Below are 19,489 nucleotides of genomic sequence, written 5' to 3'. Positions count from 1 at the left end.
GTCTACAGTAGGGAGGGAGTTGCCCTGGGAGTCCTCAACATCGACTCTGGACCCCATGAAGTCTCATGGCATCAGGTCAAACATGGGCAAGGTAACCTCCTACTGTTTACCACCTACCGCCCTCCCTCAGCTGATCAGTCAGTACTCCTCCATGTTGAACACCACTTGGAGAAATCACTGAGGGTGGCAAGGGCACAAAATGTACTCTGGGTGGGGGACTTCAATGTCCATCACCAAGAGTGGCTTGGTAGCACCACTACTGACCGAGCTGGCTGAGTCCTAAAGGACATAGCTGCTTGACTGGGTCTGTGGCAGGTGGTGAGGGAACCAACAAGAGGGAAAAACATACTTGACCTTGTTCTCACCAATCTGCCTGCCGCAGATGCTTCTGTCCATGACTGTATTGGTAGGAGTGACCACCACACAGTTCTTGTGGAGACGAAGTCACATTGAGGATACTGTCCATCGTATTGTGTGGCATTACCACTGTGCTAAATGAGATAGATTTCGATCAGATCTAGCAATGCAAAACAGGACATCCATGAGGCACTGTGGGCCATCAGCAGCAGCAGAATTGTACTCAACCACATTCTGTAACCTCATGGCTTGGCATATCCCTACCATTACCATCAAGCCAGGAGACCAACCAATCCTGGTTCAATAAAGAGTGCAGGAGGGCATGCCAGGAGCAGCACTAGGCATACCTCAAAATGAGGTGTCAATCTGGTGAAACTACAATCCAGGACTACTTGCATGCCAAACTGCATTAGCAGCGTGCAATAGACAGAGCTAAGCGATCCCAAAACCAACGGATTAGATCTAAGCTCTGCAGTCCTGCCACATCCAGCCGTGAATGATGGTGGACAATTAAACAACTAACTGGAGGAGGTGGCTCCACAAATATCCCCATTCTCAATGATGGGGGAGCCCAGCACATCAGTGTGAAAGATAAGGCTGAAGCATTTGCAACAATCTTCAGCCAGAAGTGCCGAGTTGATGATCCATCTCGGCCCCCTCCTGAAGTCCCCAGCATCACAGATGCCAGACTTCAGACAATTCGATTCAGTCCGCATGATATCAAGAAACGAATGAAGGCACTGTATACTACTGAGGCTATGGGTCCTGACAATATTCCGGCAATAGTACTGAAGACCTGTGCTCCAGAACTTGCCGCACCCTTAGACAAGCTGTTCCAGTACAGCTACAACACTGGCATCTACCCAGCAATGTGGAAAATTGCCCAGGTATGTCCTGTACACAAAAAGCAGGACAAGTACAACCCGGCCAATTACCGCTCCATCAGTCTACTCTCAATCAACAGCAAAGTGATGGAAGGTGTCATCAACAGTGCCATCAAGCAGCACTTGCTCAGTAATAACCTGCTCAGTGATACCCAGTTTGGGTTCCGACAGGGCCACTCAGCACCCGACCTCATTACAGCCTTGGTTCAAACATGGACAAAAGAACTGAACTCAAGAGGTGTGGTGAGAGTGACTGCCCTTGACATCAAGGCGGCATTTGACCGAGTATGGCATCAAGGAGCCCTAGCAAAACTGGCGTCAATGGGAATCGGGGAAAACTCTCTGCTGGTTAGAGTCATACCTAGCGCAAAGGAAGATGAATGTGGTTGTTGGAGGTCAATCATCTGAGCTCCAGGACATCACTGCAGGAGTTCCTCAGGGTAGTGTCCTAGGCCCACCCATCTTCAGCTGCTTCATCAATGACCTTCCTTCAATCATAAGGTCAGAAGTGGGGATGTTCGCTGATGATTGCACAATGTTCAGCACCATTCGCGACTCCTCAAAAATTGAAGCAGTTCGTGTTGAAGTGCAGCAAGACCTGGACAATATCCAGGCTTGGGCTGATAAATGGCAGGTAACATTTGTGCCACACAAGTGCCAGGCAATGACCATCTCCAACAAGACAGAAGCTAACTATCTCCCCTTGACATTCAATGGCATTACCATCAAGAAGGCAACTCACCACCAACATCCTAGGGGCTACCATTGACCAGAAACTGAACTGGAGTAGCCATATAAATACCGTGGCTACAAGAGCAGGTCAGAGGCTAGGAATCCTGCGGCGAGTAACTCACCTCCTGACTCCTCAAAGCCTGTCCACCATCTGCAAGGCACAAGTCAGGAGTGTGATGGAATACTCTCCACTTGCCTGGTTGGGTGCAGCTCCAACAACACTCAAGAAGCTCGCTTGATTGGCACACCATCCGCAAACATTCACTCCTCCCACCACCAACGCACAGTGGCAGCCGTGTGTGCCATCTACAAGATGCACTGCAGCAACGCACAAAGGTTCCTTAGACAGCACCTTCCAAACCCATGACCTCTATCACCTCAAAGGACAAGAGCAGCAGATGCATGGGAACATCACCACCTGCAAGTTCCCGTCCAAGTCACACACCATCCTGACTTGGAACTATATCGCCGTTCCTTCACTGTTGCTGGGTCAAAATCCTGGAACTCCCTTCCTAACAACACTGTGGGTGTACCTACCTCACATGGACTGCAGTGGTTCAAGAAGGCAACTCACCACCACCTTCTCAAAGGCAATAAGGGATGGGCAATAAATGCTGGCCTGGCCAGTGACGCCCAAATCCCATGAATGAATAAAAAAAAACACCACCAAGGTCCGCTGCTGATCCTTGGAACAAGCTAGAGGCAAAGAAATTCTAGGCCACAGTGACTTTGATGGATACTGGCAGGGCATAGTGAGCCGTACTGCAAGGTCTGAGGTCTTCCTCAATGAGGGCACAAATCTCAAACATTATCTCCCTAATTCGGTGCAGTCTCCTGGGACACTGATTCTCTGACATGTCCAGGTAGCAGCTTCTTCAGCAGTACATGCGATGCTGAGAATATGGCCTTCATTGCCTTCCTGACCCTCATTCCTTTCCTCTGCGCTCCTCATGTCCAGGGCTCTGCATCTGCTCCTGAGGATGTTGGTTCTCATTGCTACTCATCCCTATCTCCGAGTACCTTAATCCCGTGTCCAGCTGTTTCCCTGCTTGCGGTCAGCTGCACTCTCAATGCTTACTGTACCCTGCTCTCATGCCCCATGATCCCTGGAAGGACACAACCCCCTCAACCAGCTGAGTGCACACAGACCACTTGCTCCACTAACTCTGCTCACCCAATGGCAACTGTGTGTCAATGGATGAGTGCCTCTCTCTTCCGTGCACCCTTTTCTGAGCCCATTTCATTGAATGGCGTGGCCAGGACTGGCTCCCTGGTGTGTTGCTACCTCCTTCTACTTGGGCTGTTCCAAATCCACTCTGAATCCTGTATCTTCCCACAAAAATTGCAGACTAGGCCTTAATGAGCCAAGAAGCTCGTTAACAGGTATAATTGGGCATTGCTCTGAATCGGGGGTGGGGGGGTGTGCAGCAGGGTGTTGCCAGGTCCCGCTTTCCCATTTCCTCAGCAAAACTGCTGACCATTGGAGCGGCTTTGGGGAAACTGCCATGATGGCCACGTCGGAAAATTACACGTTCACCCGCCTCAGTTCCTGCCCCAGTTTAGAGATGGAAACCCTGCTCTGCGTCTCCTTTACTGTCCGTGAAAGTTAGGATCTCGGGACAATACAGCACTTCCTCAGTTTGCACTGATGTGTTGGCTAAGACTGTGTGCTCGTATTGAAGTGTGGCTTGAATTCTTAATTTTCTGAATCAAAGTAAACCAAGCTGACATCAGAAGTCTTGGTTCACCATTTTTCTATTTGCTTGAGTAAGAGAGGATTAGATTGCATTTAGAAAGTTTCATATTTTAACATCCTGCTTTGTATCCTTTTCCAACTTTGTTTTTGATCTGGGAAGAAAATATGACTGATTGAACTGTAACACTAACTTGGAGAAGTTTAGCCCTAATTTTAACTTGGGACAGGGGTCGCACAGGCAGGAAACCTCTCCCAACCTCAATCGTGTGCGGCCCCGTAAATTCTAATTTCCTGTTCCATCTGCAGAAGCGGAAGTTGGCTGTTGGGCAGCAGTGGAATGTTGGCGACAGGAGGGCTGTGCTGGGAGACCGAAGGAATGGTAATTCGTGGGAATAGGGTCAACGAGTGCCCCAGGGAGATTGGGAAGGAGGGGGCGACTGGGACAGGACATGCCTAGCCTTTACTCTTCTGGCTCCAACTCCCCTTCCCACTCGTTTGGGCTAGCAAGAAAGCCTCAACAGCTTCCTTGAGCAGGTCTCTAGTAAAAATAGCAGTTGGGCTATAATAATGTCATCGGAACCTGTTCTGCGTATTTAAATAAGGACCTGCACAAGATTACTGCACATGGTAACAGCTCTTGGTTGGGGGTTATGTATTAGCATGGATAGAGGATTGGATAACTGACAGGAAACAGAGGGTGGCACAGTGGTGCAGTGGTTAGCACCGCAGCCTCACAGCTCCAGGGACCCGGGTTCAATTCTGGGTACTGCCTGTGCGGAGTTTGCAAGTTCTCCCTGTGACCGCGTGGGTTTTTGCCGGGTGCTCCGATTTCCTCCCACAGCCAAAGACTTGCAGGTTATAGGTAAATTGGCCATTGTAAATTGCCCCTAGTGTAGGTAGGTGGTAGAGAATATGGGATTACTGTAGGGTTAGTATAAATGGGTGGTAGTTGGTCGGCACAGACTCGGTGAGCTGAAGGGCCTGTTTCAGTGCTGTATCTATAAATAAAATAAATAAAGAGGTGGGCTAAATGGGTCATTTACAGGTTGGGAAACTAACTAGCGGAGTGCCACAGGGATCGGTGCTGGGGTCTCAACTATTTACAATGTATATCAGTGACTTGGATGAAGGGTCCAAGTGTATTGTAGCCAAATTTGCGGATGGCATAAAGGTTGGTGGGGAAGCAAGTTGTGAGGAGGACATAAAGAGTACGCAAAGGGATATAGACAGGTTAAGTGAGTGGGCAAAATTTGGCGGATGGAATATAATGTGGGCAAATGTGAGGTTGTCCACTTTGGTGGGAAGAATAGAAAAGCAGATTATTATTTAAATAGAGACTGCAGAATGCTGCAGTACAGAGGAATCACAAATAGTTAGCATGCATGAACTGCAAGTAATTAGGAAGGCAAATGGAATGTTAGCCTTTCTGGGGATTGAGCAGGGGAGTGGGACTGATGGGATTACTCTGTAGATAGCTGACATGGACTCTATGGGCTGAATGGCCTCTTTCTATGCCGTAATATGACTATTATAAGGGGGCTGGAGTATAAAAGTAGGGAAGTCTTGCTTCAACTGTACAGGGCATTGGTGAGACTGCACCTAGAGTACTGCTACAGTTTTGGTTTCCTTATTTAAGGAGAGTTATACTTGCTTTGGAGGCAGTTCAGAGAAGGTTCACTCAGTTGATTCCTGGGATGAATGGGTTGTCTTAAGAGGAGAAGTTGGGCCTTTGTTCATTGGAGTTTAGAAAAATGAGAGGTGATCTTATTGAAACATATACGATTGTGAAGGGGTTTGACAGGGTAGGTGCTGAGAGGATGTTTCCCCTCGTGAAGGAATCTAGAACTAGAGCGTATAGTTTCAAAATAAGGGGTCTCCCTTTTAAGATGGAGATGAGGAGGAATTTCTTCTCTCAGAGGGTTGTTAATCTTTGGAATTCTCTTCCCCAGAGTAGTGGAGACTGGGACATTGAATATATTCAAGGTTGAGCTAGACAGATTTTTGATTTACAAGGGTTACAGGAATGTGGAGTTAAGGTCATAATCAGATCAGTCATGATCTTATTGAACAGTGCAGTAGGTTTGAGGGGCCAAATGGCCTACTTCTGCTTCTATTTCTTATGTTCTTATGTTCTCTTAGGTCTGCTTATGGGCCTAAAATCTGAAAGTTCTTGAAGAGAACAGGATCTCGATGGACAAGTCCCATGGTTATTGAAGCTGCACAGCTGCCTGGTTTCTATCAGGTGGGGAGGTTTAAAATCATCCCTTTAATGTCTGATTGTCTGAGAGCTGAATTCTTATGGCAATATAAATAACAGCGGCTTTAATGTAGTAAAACAGCCAAAAGCGAAACAACAGGCAGAATTTTTCCAGGCTGTTGTACAATGTTTTCCAATGCCCTGTACAGCTGAAGCAAAACTTTCCCAGCTTTTATACTCCATCCCCCTTGCAATAGAGTCATAGAGTCATTTTACAGCATAGAAGAAAGCCATTCAGCCCATCGAGTCCATGCTGGTTCTCCACGGAGCAATCCAGGGAAAATGCCAGAAATTGACCTTGGATCGAGATCCCCTTGAATGTATCAGGTAAGTAATTAAATTTTTGAGGTTGTTAAGCCAATTATGAGGTGCTTTAACACTGAATCCTGGATTTCCCAGCCATTGAACCTGCTTCCGACCTGTCAGCAGCTCGCCAGGTCACCGAGCCGAGTGCACAGCGGGAAGAGTTTCTTCAGTGAAACTGACAAGCTGTCAAGGTTTTGATTAGTTACACTAAAGAGCTCCAGCCATGGTCAATAAGAGACTGCTGTTCAAAGCACCACTTCTCTTAGAGATGCTTTCACTGCTCGACAGGTGATTGCCAACCTCTTCGAAGGTACTTTACCTGTCTAGTACTTCACTCAGCTGCAGTAGTATTACCCTGCTGCCAGCCTTTAGCATAGCATGAGAGCAGCTTATGCATCTCCACCTTGCACCTCTGCTGAAGGTTAAGAGCAGAAGCCACACTACCACCAACTGCATCAGTAGCAGCACCAGCTACCTTCTGCTCAGCCACTTGCCCGGGATAGATACCGAGATACAGCTGGAGGGAGGTAAGACCCTCAACACAGAGTCTACAGGCAGATGATTAGCTCTTCAAAATGTCAGAGCACGCGTGTCTGACCAGGCTCAGGCTTGCAGGACAGGTCACTGCTGACATCCGCAGCGTCCTGGAACAAGACCTGATTCCCAGTGGGCCAGGTGGATCTGCGTTGCAAGTGGCTGACAAGGTGCCTATTACTGGCAGCGCTCCCCTCTGTTTCGCTGCCTCTCACCCAAATTGTGTGTTCTCTTCTGCAAGGAGAGAAAACAGAGAGGTGTGAGTGGTCATGCTGTCTAGTGTGGAGAGAAGGGAAGGACATCATTTGTGGAGGGTGACTGTGAGGCATGTGTGTGAGAGAGGAACAGGATGAGGGTGAGTGTCAGTGTTGGCTATTCAGATGGGGATGTGAGGTGCCTGCAGGGAGAGGAATGAGTGGAGTTGCAAGGTGTATTGACCTGATTTGTGTTGTGCAAGAGAATGCTGGGCAAGTCAGAGGATGGGGCTTGGTACCTGAAGTGTTCTGCCACTCACCTTTCCTGCCCTGGATACTCTTGATGCACGGTCTCCCGGTCAAGGGGAACCACACTCCTGCTGCTCACTTCCTCGGTCACTTCCATCCATACCTGCTTGGTTGGAGAGGTTGTCCACTTCCTCCTGTCCTTGGGAAAGATCACCTGACTGCAGTTCCTGGGATCCTGCAGCAGGACCTCCAGGTGAGAGTGAGAGACCCGGGGAGCAGCCATCCCAGTTCTCCACTCCATTCCTGTGGTTGCCACAGCCTGAAAAATCCACGTGCTGGTGAGCTTTGTTAAAACATGTCATGGTCCCTTCAATTAGAAATCCTTGTTTTGACAGAATGGACATGTCATCCTGCCCATCCTCCCTAACTGGTTGGGGAGCCTGGAGGCGGGATATTATTTGATTTGCTGTAATAAAGAGAAACTGCCAGATGTACAATTCAGTGAGTCGGGTTTCAGACCCAAAACTGGCCCCACGGTTACAGCAGGGACGAAGGTGGTAAGATTCCACATTCCCAACATTGTTGATTTAATATGATAAAAATCCTCTGTTAAAAAGGAGCACCGTGATGAAATTATCTCAATCATTAATGAAATTTACTGGAATAAGATTAAAAAAATACAATTTCCAAGAATTCAAACAGAACAAATGATGAGCTTTTACATTTTGTTCTGATTGGCTGTTTCCTCAAGTAAATATACCACGGGTGTGTAACAGACGAAAGAAGATTACAAAATAGACATTTAGCAGATCTAAGAGATTGTGACTTGAATTGATTTTTTTTAAAACAGCATCATAAGTTTTCAGTACAAAATGTATTTCTCAAAAACTCATACACACACCTGGTGAAGGAACAAGTCCCATTGTCCAGCACTTTGCCACGCAAAGGAGAGATGAAAAGTCGTGATTTAACAACATAAACTTGCATTTTAAAAGCAGCAGTCTATAAACAAGGTAAGTAGTTCCACAACCGAGGTTCTGAGAATACAAGAACACAAGAATTAGCAGTAACAGTAGGCCATTCGTCCTCTCGAGCCTGCTCCACCATTCAGTAAGATCATGGCTGAACGGATTGTGGCCTCAACTTGACTTTCCTGTCTGCCCCCCATAACCCTTGACTCCCTTGTCAATCAAAAATCTCTCTAACAGGGTGGCTTGGAATAGGAAACAGCATGAAAATGTTGTTTAAGGAAAATAAAGAATCGTGGTGCGAGCTGAGAAATAATTTACAATATTGAGAGAATTGAAGTAACTTGTAGTTTTGAAAGCTTTATATGATTGTAATAAATAGTCATTTGGTAGCACAGAATTTGAGTATTGCTGTTGAAGCTTTTTATCTTGCACTCATCAGGTAATCCACAAGAATGCCAATGTAAGGTAAAACAACGAGGCCACTAACAGGATGCTGCCGTCAGGCCAAAAAGATGAGCTGCCTATCACACAAATGAGTAATGTAATATATGAATTTCAATGCCAGTGTGATGCTAGGAATATAGGCCATACGTCCCAAAGACTGGCAGATCCTATCAAACAACATGTCCCTTCCGCTGTTCGCAGCGGGCAAGGTACAGGTTGTACCCAATCAACCCGTGCTTGCAAAACTCAAAGCACAGTGTCCAACATTAGATGTGATTCTGCGATTGGACAACATTTGCTGTATAATCCTCAGTGTGCTAAGAATTACGCTGACAATCAATTTAAGATTGTCAGTAGGGCTCGAAGTATGGCGCATTTGCGTATACTGGAAGCTACATAGATTAATACACTGGGCCCTGTTCTTTGCAGACAGAAAGAACATGTACAAACACTGTGCCTGTTTCAGCTCAACAAAATAAGTGACAGCCATTCGATGGTTCATTCCTCAGGGCAATGCCTTGAGCAATCAGAATCAAGCTGCCTGGTTTTAATTTCAAACAAAGCTTGGCAGTTAACTGTCAGTCACCATAAACTGGTTCATTCTCCATGGCAATGCCTCTACCACTCAAGATTCACTTGCCAAACAATCAGCATTCTCATACAGCATAAAGTTGTTGTTTTCTCTTACATTGGTATTCTTGTGGGTTGTCCTGATGAGACGAAAAGCTTCAACAACATATCTCTATTTTCAGCAATACTCAAGATTGTAAAACTTGTGTTAGCTTGAATTTAAGTTACTTCACTTTGAAACATATTCTAAAGCTTAAATTTCATTAAAATATCTTTATGTATATAGATTTTAGCAAGCTGAAGAAAAGGTTAATGGAAAACTTGCACATGGCATTAATTCCTCTGATCTGAAGTAGCAAATGCATACCCCATGATCCAATTTTTTTTGCAGGATATTGAAATTGAAGGCAAAAGGATCAATTCCAAAATATTTCAACGTGAAAGCTGAAGAAAATGAGTGCTCAGCAGTTATTATTGTTCCAAATATGAAAAGCTGAGACAGCATTTCTTGTGTTTCTTCACTAGAGTGGCTGGATGCTGCTTTTGAAATGGTCTCGTTCACTGTGTACGTTAGCACAAACATATTATCCAACTTCTGGACGTTTATAACCACTCTTCATGTAGAAAAGCATCACAGTTCTTCGATGGGTAATGTAAACTGAGGAGAAAGTGAAGAATTTTGGCATCAAGTATATTTTAAGGCACAAACTTTGCCTTGAGCATTTTGAAAGCAGAGAGCGAGGCAGTAAGGCAAAAGTGCTTTTTGGAAAAGAATTGTCACGAAGATGTGGTACCAGCTGTGAGGAGTGGAGGAAAGTGGGTTATTAGTAGAAATCTAGGACGGGATTTAACAAGGAGGTGCTGGCCCTGCTCACCAGCTGGAATGTCAGGGGCAAGCCCACCTCCACCGACTCTGGAAGCCATGAAACTATTTTGCGTGGCTCAGGTAATTATTTGCCTGAGGTCGTGGCTTCCGCCCCTCTGAGGCAGGATGTCCCACCTCCATGAGCTGCCGGCCAAACAAAGCTCTTCCATCCTAACAGTGCCACCTGGAGCAAGAGCCACTGCTGGGACTGCAGCAGGCCCCAGATCCGGTCAGCACTGGAGACCGGAGAAGAAAATAAGTGGGGTCGGGGCTCACCGGGGCCAATCAACCAGGCCCCAGTGATGGGGAGTGGGGGCGGCCCATGCGGCTTAGGGGACCTTCGTGGGGCATAGGTGCCCGATCAGGAGGGACTCCCAACACCCCAGACCACAAGCAAGCAGCAAGGTTTTACTGGGCATCCTCCCCGGTGGCTAAGTGCCCATCTGCCACTGGTAAAATACCAGCGGCGGTGGGAAGGACCCCTTAAGTGGCCATTGGCCAATTACGGGCCTTAATTGGTCTAAGGGCAGGCAGGCCACGCATCTCATACCAGTCGAGGCAGGTAGGGGACAGGCATGGCACCCCCACCACCACCGCCCCCCCCAACTCCACCTTCCCACCTGATTTTACGTACCCTCCCAGCCCACTCATGGTGGGGGGTGGGGATGGGTGGGGGGATGCATAGAATTCTGGCCCTAGAGTCAGAGGACATGTGTTTGGATGTATGGTAGGGAAAAATTGAGATTTGAGGGGACTGAGGCCATGAATAAAGGAGAAGGATCTGAAAACTGTTCAGTCTGCTTAGGCCAGCAGTGCAGTTTTAGAACAGGGCTAATGGGTGGGAGTGGGAGAGGACACCTGACTAATTGAGGTTTGTGAAGGATGGCATCTGAGAAATCAATCTTGATATGATAAAGGGCTTAAGCAGTGAGGAAGCAGGTGACAGAGCAGAATGGAAGAGTGTTTACTGTAGTATCATTTGTGGTATTGAGAAGTGGTCTGAATGCAGATTTGACCCAGCTCCCAGACAGCCATTCTGCTTCTCTTTTCACAGATGCTGCCAGACCTGCTGAGTGGTTCCAGCATTTCTTGTTTTTATTTCAGCCATTCTGATTGTTGCTGATTGTGGGTGATGTGCTGTAGGGGGCTGTTGAGTGGAGGTCGCATACTTTTCCACCACAAGGAAGGGAAAGTTGGAAGGATATTGATTATCAGGCCACATTTCTAAACCGTCTTAAAGGCTCCATTGCTCTTCCACTAATCAGACTGGTGTGAAGGTTGAGTTTTTTGCCATCTGAATAACCTCTAATGACCTGTGCATCAACTCACCTGTATCCATAATCATTTTGTTAAGACAGCTTATCTCCTAGACTCTACGGTCTTAGAGTTTCTGTCCATTGCCTATGAATGAGCATATAATGTAGTCACAACATCTGTTTGCTCACTGTTGAGGTCTTCTGACCACTCATATCTGTCTGCAGCACAAACCTCTACAATAAATCACACCCTGCACACCAAATCAGGACTTGCTTGGCAATCAGCAAGTTATAATGTCTTTGCGAATTCTTTGAAGTTTATACCTGGTCCAACTGCTGCTTTTACTATCTGTGCCAGTGATATTCCAACTCAGTGGAATGTTTCATACCTCAATCTTCTTTCAAATTTAATATAGCATCTTTCATCACACGTGCTCAGGGTCCTTTTTTCTGCTAAAACTTCTACCACCCACTTGTTACTTCAGTCAATATTCGAAGTCAACACTATTTCTACTAGTAACTTATTGAATTACAGTATTTGAGCTGTTAAATACAGCTTTATTTAAAAGTATCAGCTGCTGCTTTCTCTCCTCTTCTGTTTCCTTGCTAAACCTTGTTTTGCTAATATATTTTAGTCTTTGCTTCCACCCTCTCTGGCAGCTGGGGTTCAATGGGTAGCACTCTCACATCTGAGTCAGAAGGTTATGGCTTCAAGTTCATTCTGGGGACTTGAACGCAATAAACCAAGCTGACACTCGAGTGCAGTACGGAGGGAGAACTGCACTGTCAGAGGTGTCTTCCTTCTGATGAGACTTTCAACTGAGCCCTTGGTGCACATAAGAATCCCATGGCACTATTTTGAAGAAGATTAGGGAGTTCTCCATGGTGTCCTGACCAATATTTGTCCCACAACTAACATTACTAAGACTTGTCATTAATCTCATTGATGTTTGTGTGACCATGCTCTGTGGAAATTGACTGTCGTGTTTTATATTTAACAACAGTGACTATGGCCAGAATTTTATGCCACCCCAACGAGCCGGATGGTGGCGGGAGGTGGGGGGGGGGGGGGGCGGCGTAAAATGGAGCGGGAGGCTCACTCCTGCCTCCGCCCCCCTTTATGTAGGGCGGGGGGGGGGGTGAGAAACGGCCCGCCCACCCCAGGCCAATCAAGGCCCTGAAGTGGCTACCCCAACCACCCCAAGACCCCTTCCCCCCAAACGACCACCCTTGCCTCGCTGGGGCCCGACCAATTACCGCCCAGCAAGGCAACTAAAACTTACCTGGACTCCTGGCTCCATATCTTCTTCTGCGGTCGGCTGGGCTGCAGTCCCAGCAGTGTCCACCACTCCACTAATGTTTCAAAAATATTTCATTAGTTGTAAAACAGTTTGGGATGTCCTGATGTCATGAAAGTCACTATATAAATCTTTCTGAATATATTTTTATTCCTTTAGTAATGATCTTACAGATGTTGGATCACCTAAAAATAAAGCTGACCTTACATAAGAACATAAGAACTAGGAGCAGGAGTAGGGCATTCGGCCCCTCGAGTGTGCTTCACCATTCAATAAGATCATGGCTGATCTGATTCTGGCCTTAACTCCACTTTTAAGCCGCCCCCACCCCCATAACCCTTCGCTCCTTGTAGATCAAAAATCTGTCCAACTCAGACTTGAATATATTCAATGTCCCAGCCTCCACTGCCACCTGAGGAAGAGAATTCCAAAGATTAACAACCCTCTGAGAAAACATTCTTCCTCATCTCCGTCTTAAAAGGGAGACCCCTTATTTTGAAACTGTGCCCCTAATTCTAGATTCCCCCACGAGGGGAAACACATCTTCTCAGCATCTACCCTGTCAAGCCCCCTCAGAATCTTATATGTTTCAATAAGATTGCCTTTTATTCTTCTAAACTCCAGTGAGTATAGGTCCAACCTGCTCAATCTTTCCTCATAAGACAACCCCTTAATCCCAGGAATGAGCCTAGTGAGCCTTCTCTGAACTGGTTCAAATGCAAGTGTATCCCTCCTTAAATAAGGAGACTAAGATGGTACACATTGTCTCACCAATGCCCTGTACAGTTGTAGAAAGACTTCCCTACTTTATATCCCCTTTGCAATAAATGCCAACATTCCATTTACCTTCCTAATTACTTGCTGTATCTGAATGCTAACTTTTTGTGATTTGTGTACAGGAACATCCAGATCCCTCTGTACCATAGCATTCTGCAGTCTTTCGCCATGAAATAATATTCTGCTTTTCTATTCTTCCCACCAAAATGGACAGCCTCACATTTTCCACATTATACTCCATCTACCAAATTTTTGCCCACTCACTCATCCAACCTATCTATGTCTCTTTGCAGACACTTCGTGTCCTCCTCACTACTTGCTTTCCTCCCTATTTTTGTACCATCCACAAAATTGGCTGCAATACACTCAGTTCCTTCATCCAAGTCATTAATATAGATCGTAAATAGTTGAGGCCCCAGCACTGATCCCTGTGGCACCCCACTAGTTACAGTTTGCCAACCTGACAATGCCCTATTTATCCCGACTCTCTGTTTCCTGTTAGTTTTCCAATCCTCCATCCATGCTAATATATTACCCCCAACACCATGAGCTCTTCTCTTGTGTAGTGACCTTTTTTGTGGCACCTTATCGACTGCCTTTTGTAAATCCAAATACACTACATCTATTGGTTTCCCTTTATCCACCCTACTTGTTACATCCTCAAAGAACTCCAATAAGTTTGTCAAACACAATTGCCCTGTCATAAAACCATGTTGACTCTACATAATTGCATTGTGATTTTCTAAATGTCCTATTACCATTTCCTTAATCATGGATGCTAGTATTTTCCCAATGAGAGATGACCCCCCCCTCCCCCCAACCTTCTTGAATAGAAGTGTTACATTAGTGGTTTTCCAATCTGCTGGGACCTTCTGCTTCACCTTTTTCTACTCATCCTATCTTAGTGATCTTGCTAAAGGAAATCCCAATTTCTTCATTCAGTTCCCCCATATTATGACTGATGTAGGTTTATTTACATAAAACCTGTCAATTCTCTGGACCCATTTTGTTCTGATAGTATCTATTCCATCATTCCCTGAAGTCACCTTTGTTCTAACTAATTCCTTTAATCCTATACTGCCACTCAACTTTTCTTTCTGTTTTGAAATTTGCCTTTATTTGCCCTTTTCTCGTACAGTTTGGTTCCTGTCCTCCTTCCATCTACCATTCTGTTGTTCTTCCATTAGTGTTTTCTAAAGTTAGAGATGCTTCTGGTCACTCTTCAGTTACCCATCACTTTGCAAGTTTTCAGTTTATACATGACTAGGTTTGATTTTTGACTTGGCCCTTGATGATCTTGCTTCTTTCAGCAAATTTCTGTAAAGCACATCTGTCCAAATCCTGCTCCCATACCTACAAACACTCTAACACCTGTCTCTCATCCTGAACGGAATACAAGACAAAGCTTGTTTGGATGATCCTTCTCTGGCCTCCAAACCTTTTTTTTTTGCACCCTTTTTGAGTATATCAATTTTGTAGATAATTCTATGGTAAATACTGCCATCAGCATTCTTCTTTCTTCTTCAGAAATGTTGCTTCGCTTTTCCTCATTAAATCAAACATGCACTTCCTCTTTTGGCATTGTGTTCATATGGGTTAGAGTTAGAAAACTGTAGTTCATCAGTATCTTACACTAACACTTTCGTGCTCACTATCTCAAAACTGTGTAATTCCTAACCTCTTTCCACCAACAATCCTCAGATTATGACAATAAAGCATCTTGATCCTGCCTAATCACAACTTCCTGATTTACAGCATATATTTTATTTATTTTGATCTTATAATCATACACTATGGGCCTTTGCCATCAATTATTGTTTTTCCGTTTGAAAGAACTTCCAGACTCAAAATTGTGACGTTGGGGGAATCCATTCACCCATCAAGATGGAGTAGTCGTAACATACTTGCCAATAATTGAGTAATCATTGGATATTTTTACTGTTAACGGTAAATTTCATGGTTCACCAGAGCCACGTATTACTATGTAATCGGTTTCAATTTAGGGAGACTTGTTAGCCTTTCCTTTGCATTTTTGGATTACAAAATTACACTGGAAGTAAGATTACTTCACCTGATGGTGTTAAGAGCTTCTGTATGATTTGTTTATGCAAATAGCTATCATCCCTACCGTATACCCCCTCCCAATTTGAAAGGGCAGACAGGGCCTTGGTTTAATGTCTCATCCCAAAGATGGCACTTCCATTAGCGCAGCACTCTGCATTGCAAGCAGGTGTCAGCTTAAACAGGATGGTTTCTTAGAACAACACATTCTGGAGCCAACCAGAAAGCAGGCTATACTAGACCTGGAATTGTGCAACGAGATAGGATTAATTGATGACCTCATAGTGAAGGTGCCCCTAGGTAGCAGCAATCATAATATGATTGAATTTACATTCAGTTTGAGGGAGAGAAGAGTGGGTCCAAGACTAGTATTTTGAACTTAAATAAGGGCAATTATGAAAACAAAACTAGCTAAAGTAAACTGGCAAATTAAATTAAGAGATAGATCAATAGAGATGCAGTGGCAGACATTTAAGGGCATATTTCAGAATACACAGAATAGATACATTCTAACGAGAAAGAAAGAATTCCAAGGGGAGGACCCACTACCCATGGTTAACTAAAAAAGTTAAAGATAGTATCAAACTTAAAAAGAAAAAACATATAATTGCAGAAAGATGGGTGTCAGGTCAGAAGATTGGACAGAATATACAAATGCTGCAAAGAATGACTAAGATTGATAAAGAGGAAGAAATTAGAGTACAAGAGAAAGCTAGCTAGAAATATAAAAAACAGATCGTAAGAGTTTCTATAGTTAGTTAAAAAAAAAGAGATAACAAAGTGAGCATTGGTCCTATAGAAAGTGAGTATGCGGAATTAATAATGGAAAATAAGGAGATGGCAGATGAATTGAACAGCTATTATGTATAGGTCTTCACTATAGAGGATACAAGTAGCTGTAAATCAGGAAATGGAAGGGAGGGAGGAACTGAAGAAAATTACAATCACCAAGGAAGTGGTACTGAGCAAATTGTTAGAGCTGCGGGCTGACAAGTCCCCGGGTTCTGATGGACTTCATCCTAGGGTCCTAAAAGAAGTGGCTAGTGAGATAGTTGATGCATTGGTTTTAGTTTTCCAAAATTCCCTAGATTCGGGGAAGATTCCATTGAATTGGAAAATTGCCCATGTAACTCCTTTATTCAAAAAGGGAGGGAGACAGAAAGCAGGAAACTACAGTCCAGCTAGCTTAACATCTGTCTTAGGGAAAATGTTAGAAGCTAGTATTAAAGACGTTATAGCAGGGCATCTAGAAAAATTCAAGGTAATCAGGCAGAGTCAACATAGTTTTGTGAAAGGGAAATCATGTTTAACCAATTTATTGGAGTTCTTAGAAGAAGTAACGTGCTGTAGATAAAGGGGAACCGGTGGATGTACTGTACTTAGATTTCCAGAAGGCATTTGATAAAGTGCAACATCAAAGGTTCCTGCAGAAAATAAAAGCTCATGGTGTAGGTGGTAACATATGGCCATGGGAAGAAGATTGGCTAGCTAACAGGAAACAGAAAGTAGGCATTACTGGGTCATTTTCTAGTTGGCAAGTTTCTGGTTAACGAGTGGTGTGCCGCAGGGATCAGTGCTGGGGGCTCAACTTTTTACAATTTATATAAATGACTTGGATGAAGGGACTGAAGGTACGGTTGCTAAATTTGCTGATGACACAAAGATAGGTAGGAAAGTAAATTGTGAAGAGGACATAAGGAGGCTACAAAGGGATATAGATAGATTAAATGATTTGGCATAGATCTGGCAAATTGAGTATAATGTAGGAAAATGTGAAATTGTCCATTTTTGCAGGAAGGATAAAAAAGAAGCGTATTACCTAAATAGTGAGATTGCAGAGCTCTGAGATGCAGAGGGATCTGGGTGTCCTAGTGCATGAATCACAAAAGGTTAGTATGCAAGTACAGAAGTAATTAGGAAAGCTAATAGAATGTTATTGTTTATTGCAAGGGGAATTGAATACAAAAGTAGGGAGCTTATGCTTCAGTTATACAGGGCAGTGGTGAGACCACATCTGGAGTACTGTGTACAGTATTGGTCTCCTTATTTTAAGGGCGGTTGTAAATGCGTTGGAAGCAGTTCAGAGAAGGTTTACTAGACTAATACCTGGAATGGGTGAGTTGTCTTTTGAGGAAAGGTTGAGCAGTTTAGGCTTGTTTCCACTGGAGTTCAGAAGAGTAAGAAGTGACTTGATTGAAACATATAAGATCCTGAGGAGTCTTGACAGGGTGGATGTGGAAAGGATGTTTCCCCTTGTAGGACTAGGGGTCAATATTTAAAAATAAGGGGTCGCCCATTTAAGACAGAGATGAGGAGAAATTTTTTCTCTCAGAGGGTTGTGAGTCTTTGGAACTCTTCCTCAAAAGGCAGTGGAAGCAGAGTCTTTGAATATTTTGAAGGCAGAGGTAGATAGATTCTTGATAAGCAAAGGGGTGAAAGGTTATCGGGAGTAGGCGGGAATGTGGAGTCAAGGTTACAATTAGATCAGCCATAATCTTCTTGAATGGCAGAGCAGGCTCGAGGGGCCGAATGGTCTACTCCCGCTCCTAATTTGTATGTTCATATGGTGTGCTCAAATCTCTGGAGCAAGGATTGAACACACAATTTTGCAACTCGGAGGTGAGAGTGCTACATCTGGGAAAATTTCCTACCATTATCTGGTTGATGAAACCTCACATCTCAACCCCTACATAGTGACAGCACCTACATATCACCATCACCACTGATCTGCCTAGGGCAGTTTCTGGCTCAATTCCTCTTTCTCCACACTGCTTTGATTTGTGCTTTGCTCTTCAATTCCCATAAGATCTCCCAATCTTCAGGTCCAGAAGCATCCTTCTTTTCCTCAGTCTTGATCTTTCTCTTTCCATACCCTGGCAGTTTATTACTTAATATTGTTGGTCGATTGGCCTGCCAGTATGTAATACTTTCAGATTATCAGAGTTCACATGATGCCTACATCCAAGCTCTACCTGCTGTTTCTTGGGGTGGAATTGTGTGTATAGATGCAATATAAGTGTCGGCATCTTCTCCTGATCTGAGGGAATCCGCCACCCCACCTTATCATCAACATTGTATATATCTTTAGTTCTCCTCATTTTATAAATTCATGTTTTAAAATTTGTAGCGCCTAAGTATTTAAGCTTTGATTTAAATAGGTGCATCATTGAAATCTGTTTTTTAAAAATATCTGCAGAACGTTTGAGATGTGAAGTTTGAAAATGTTCAAAATGATCTTGACAGCTGTAGATTCAAACAATTTCCTCTTGTGTGATATGATACCTAGGGTGCATTTACTCTGCAACTACGGTCAGTACAGACACTGCAGTTATAGTGCAAATTCAGCCAGAATCCAGTGCCAAAAACTAACCTGACACTGGAATGCAGCAATGTGGGATTTCCTGTAAGAGGCAAACTTACTCCTCTTCACTATAGAGCCAGTTTGGGCCTTAACCATTTTGCATCAGCTATGGATGCAATCCTAAGCAGTAAACAGCTTTTAAAAATTGCTTAAAGTGAAAGGAAAGGAAAAATTGGACAAACCTGCTTGATCCTTCTCAGCATATTTATTATAAACGCAGTCCAGTTATACTTACTGGTGGAAAAATCCTACAATTATTTGAGTATGTACACCATGTTTTTGTAACAATTAAAAAAAAATTCCCTGAAGCCACCTTTGGATGCAAGTTTGAATAAGAGTTTGTGTTGCAATGAATTAAAGACTTTGTCGGAATGGAACTTTCCTAATTATCTAATTAATTATAACCTAGAGCGCCATCAAACATTCCGAGATTTTTTTTCTCATGTGTCTGTTTTTCATAAATCATAATTGTCGCTCTCTTTGATTTAAAACTGGTTTTAATTTAACTGGACCTGAGATGTTTTTGTTACTAAGGAAATTAGTTGAATTCCAATTTTAAATATTGTTCTGTCTCTCTTATTTTGGACAGAGCATAACATTTTATTCTGATAACCCTTTCATAAATGGACTTAGTTCACATTACTTGATTCTTTCCAGAAATACAATTAATTGAGAAT

This window comes from Heterodontus francisci, chromosome 2 (genome assembly GCF_036365525.1).
Source record: "Heterodontus francisci isolate sHetFra1 chromosome 2, sHetFra1.hap1, whole genome shotgun sequence".
Taxonomy (NCBI): Eukaryota; Metazoa; Chordata; class Chondrichthyes; order Heterodontiformes; family Heterodontidae; genus Heterodontus; species Heterodontus francisci.
Note: the sequence above shows the minus strand (reverse complement) of the source record.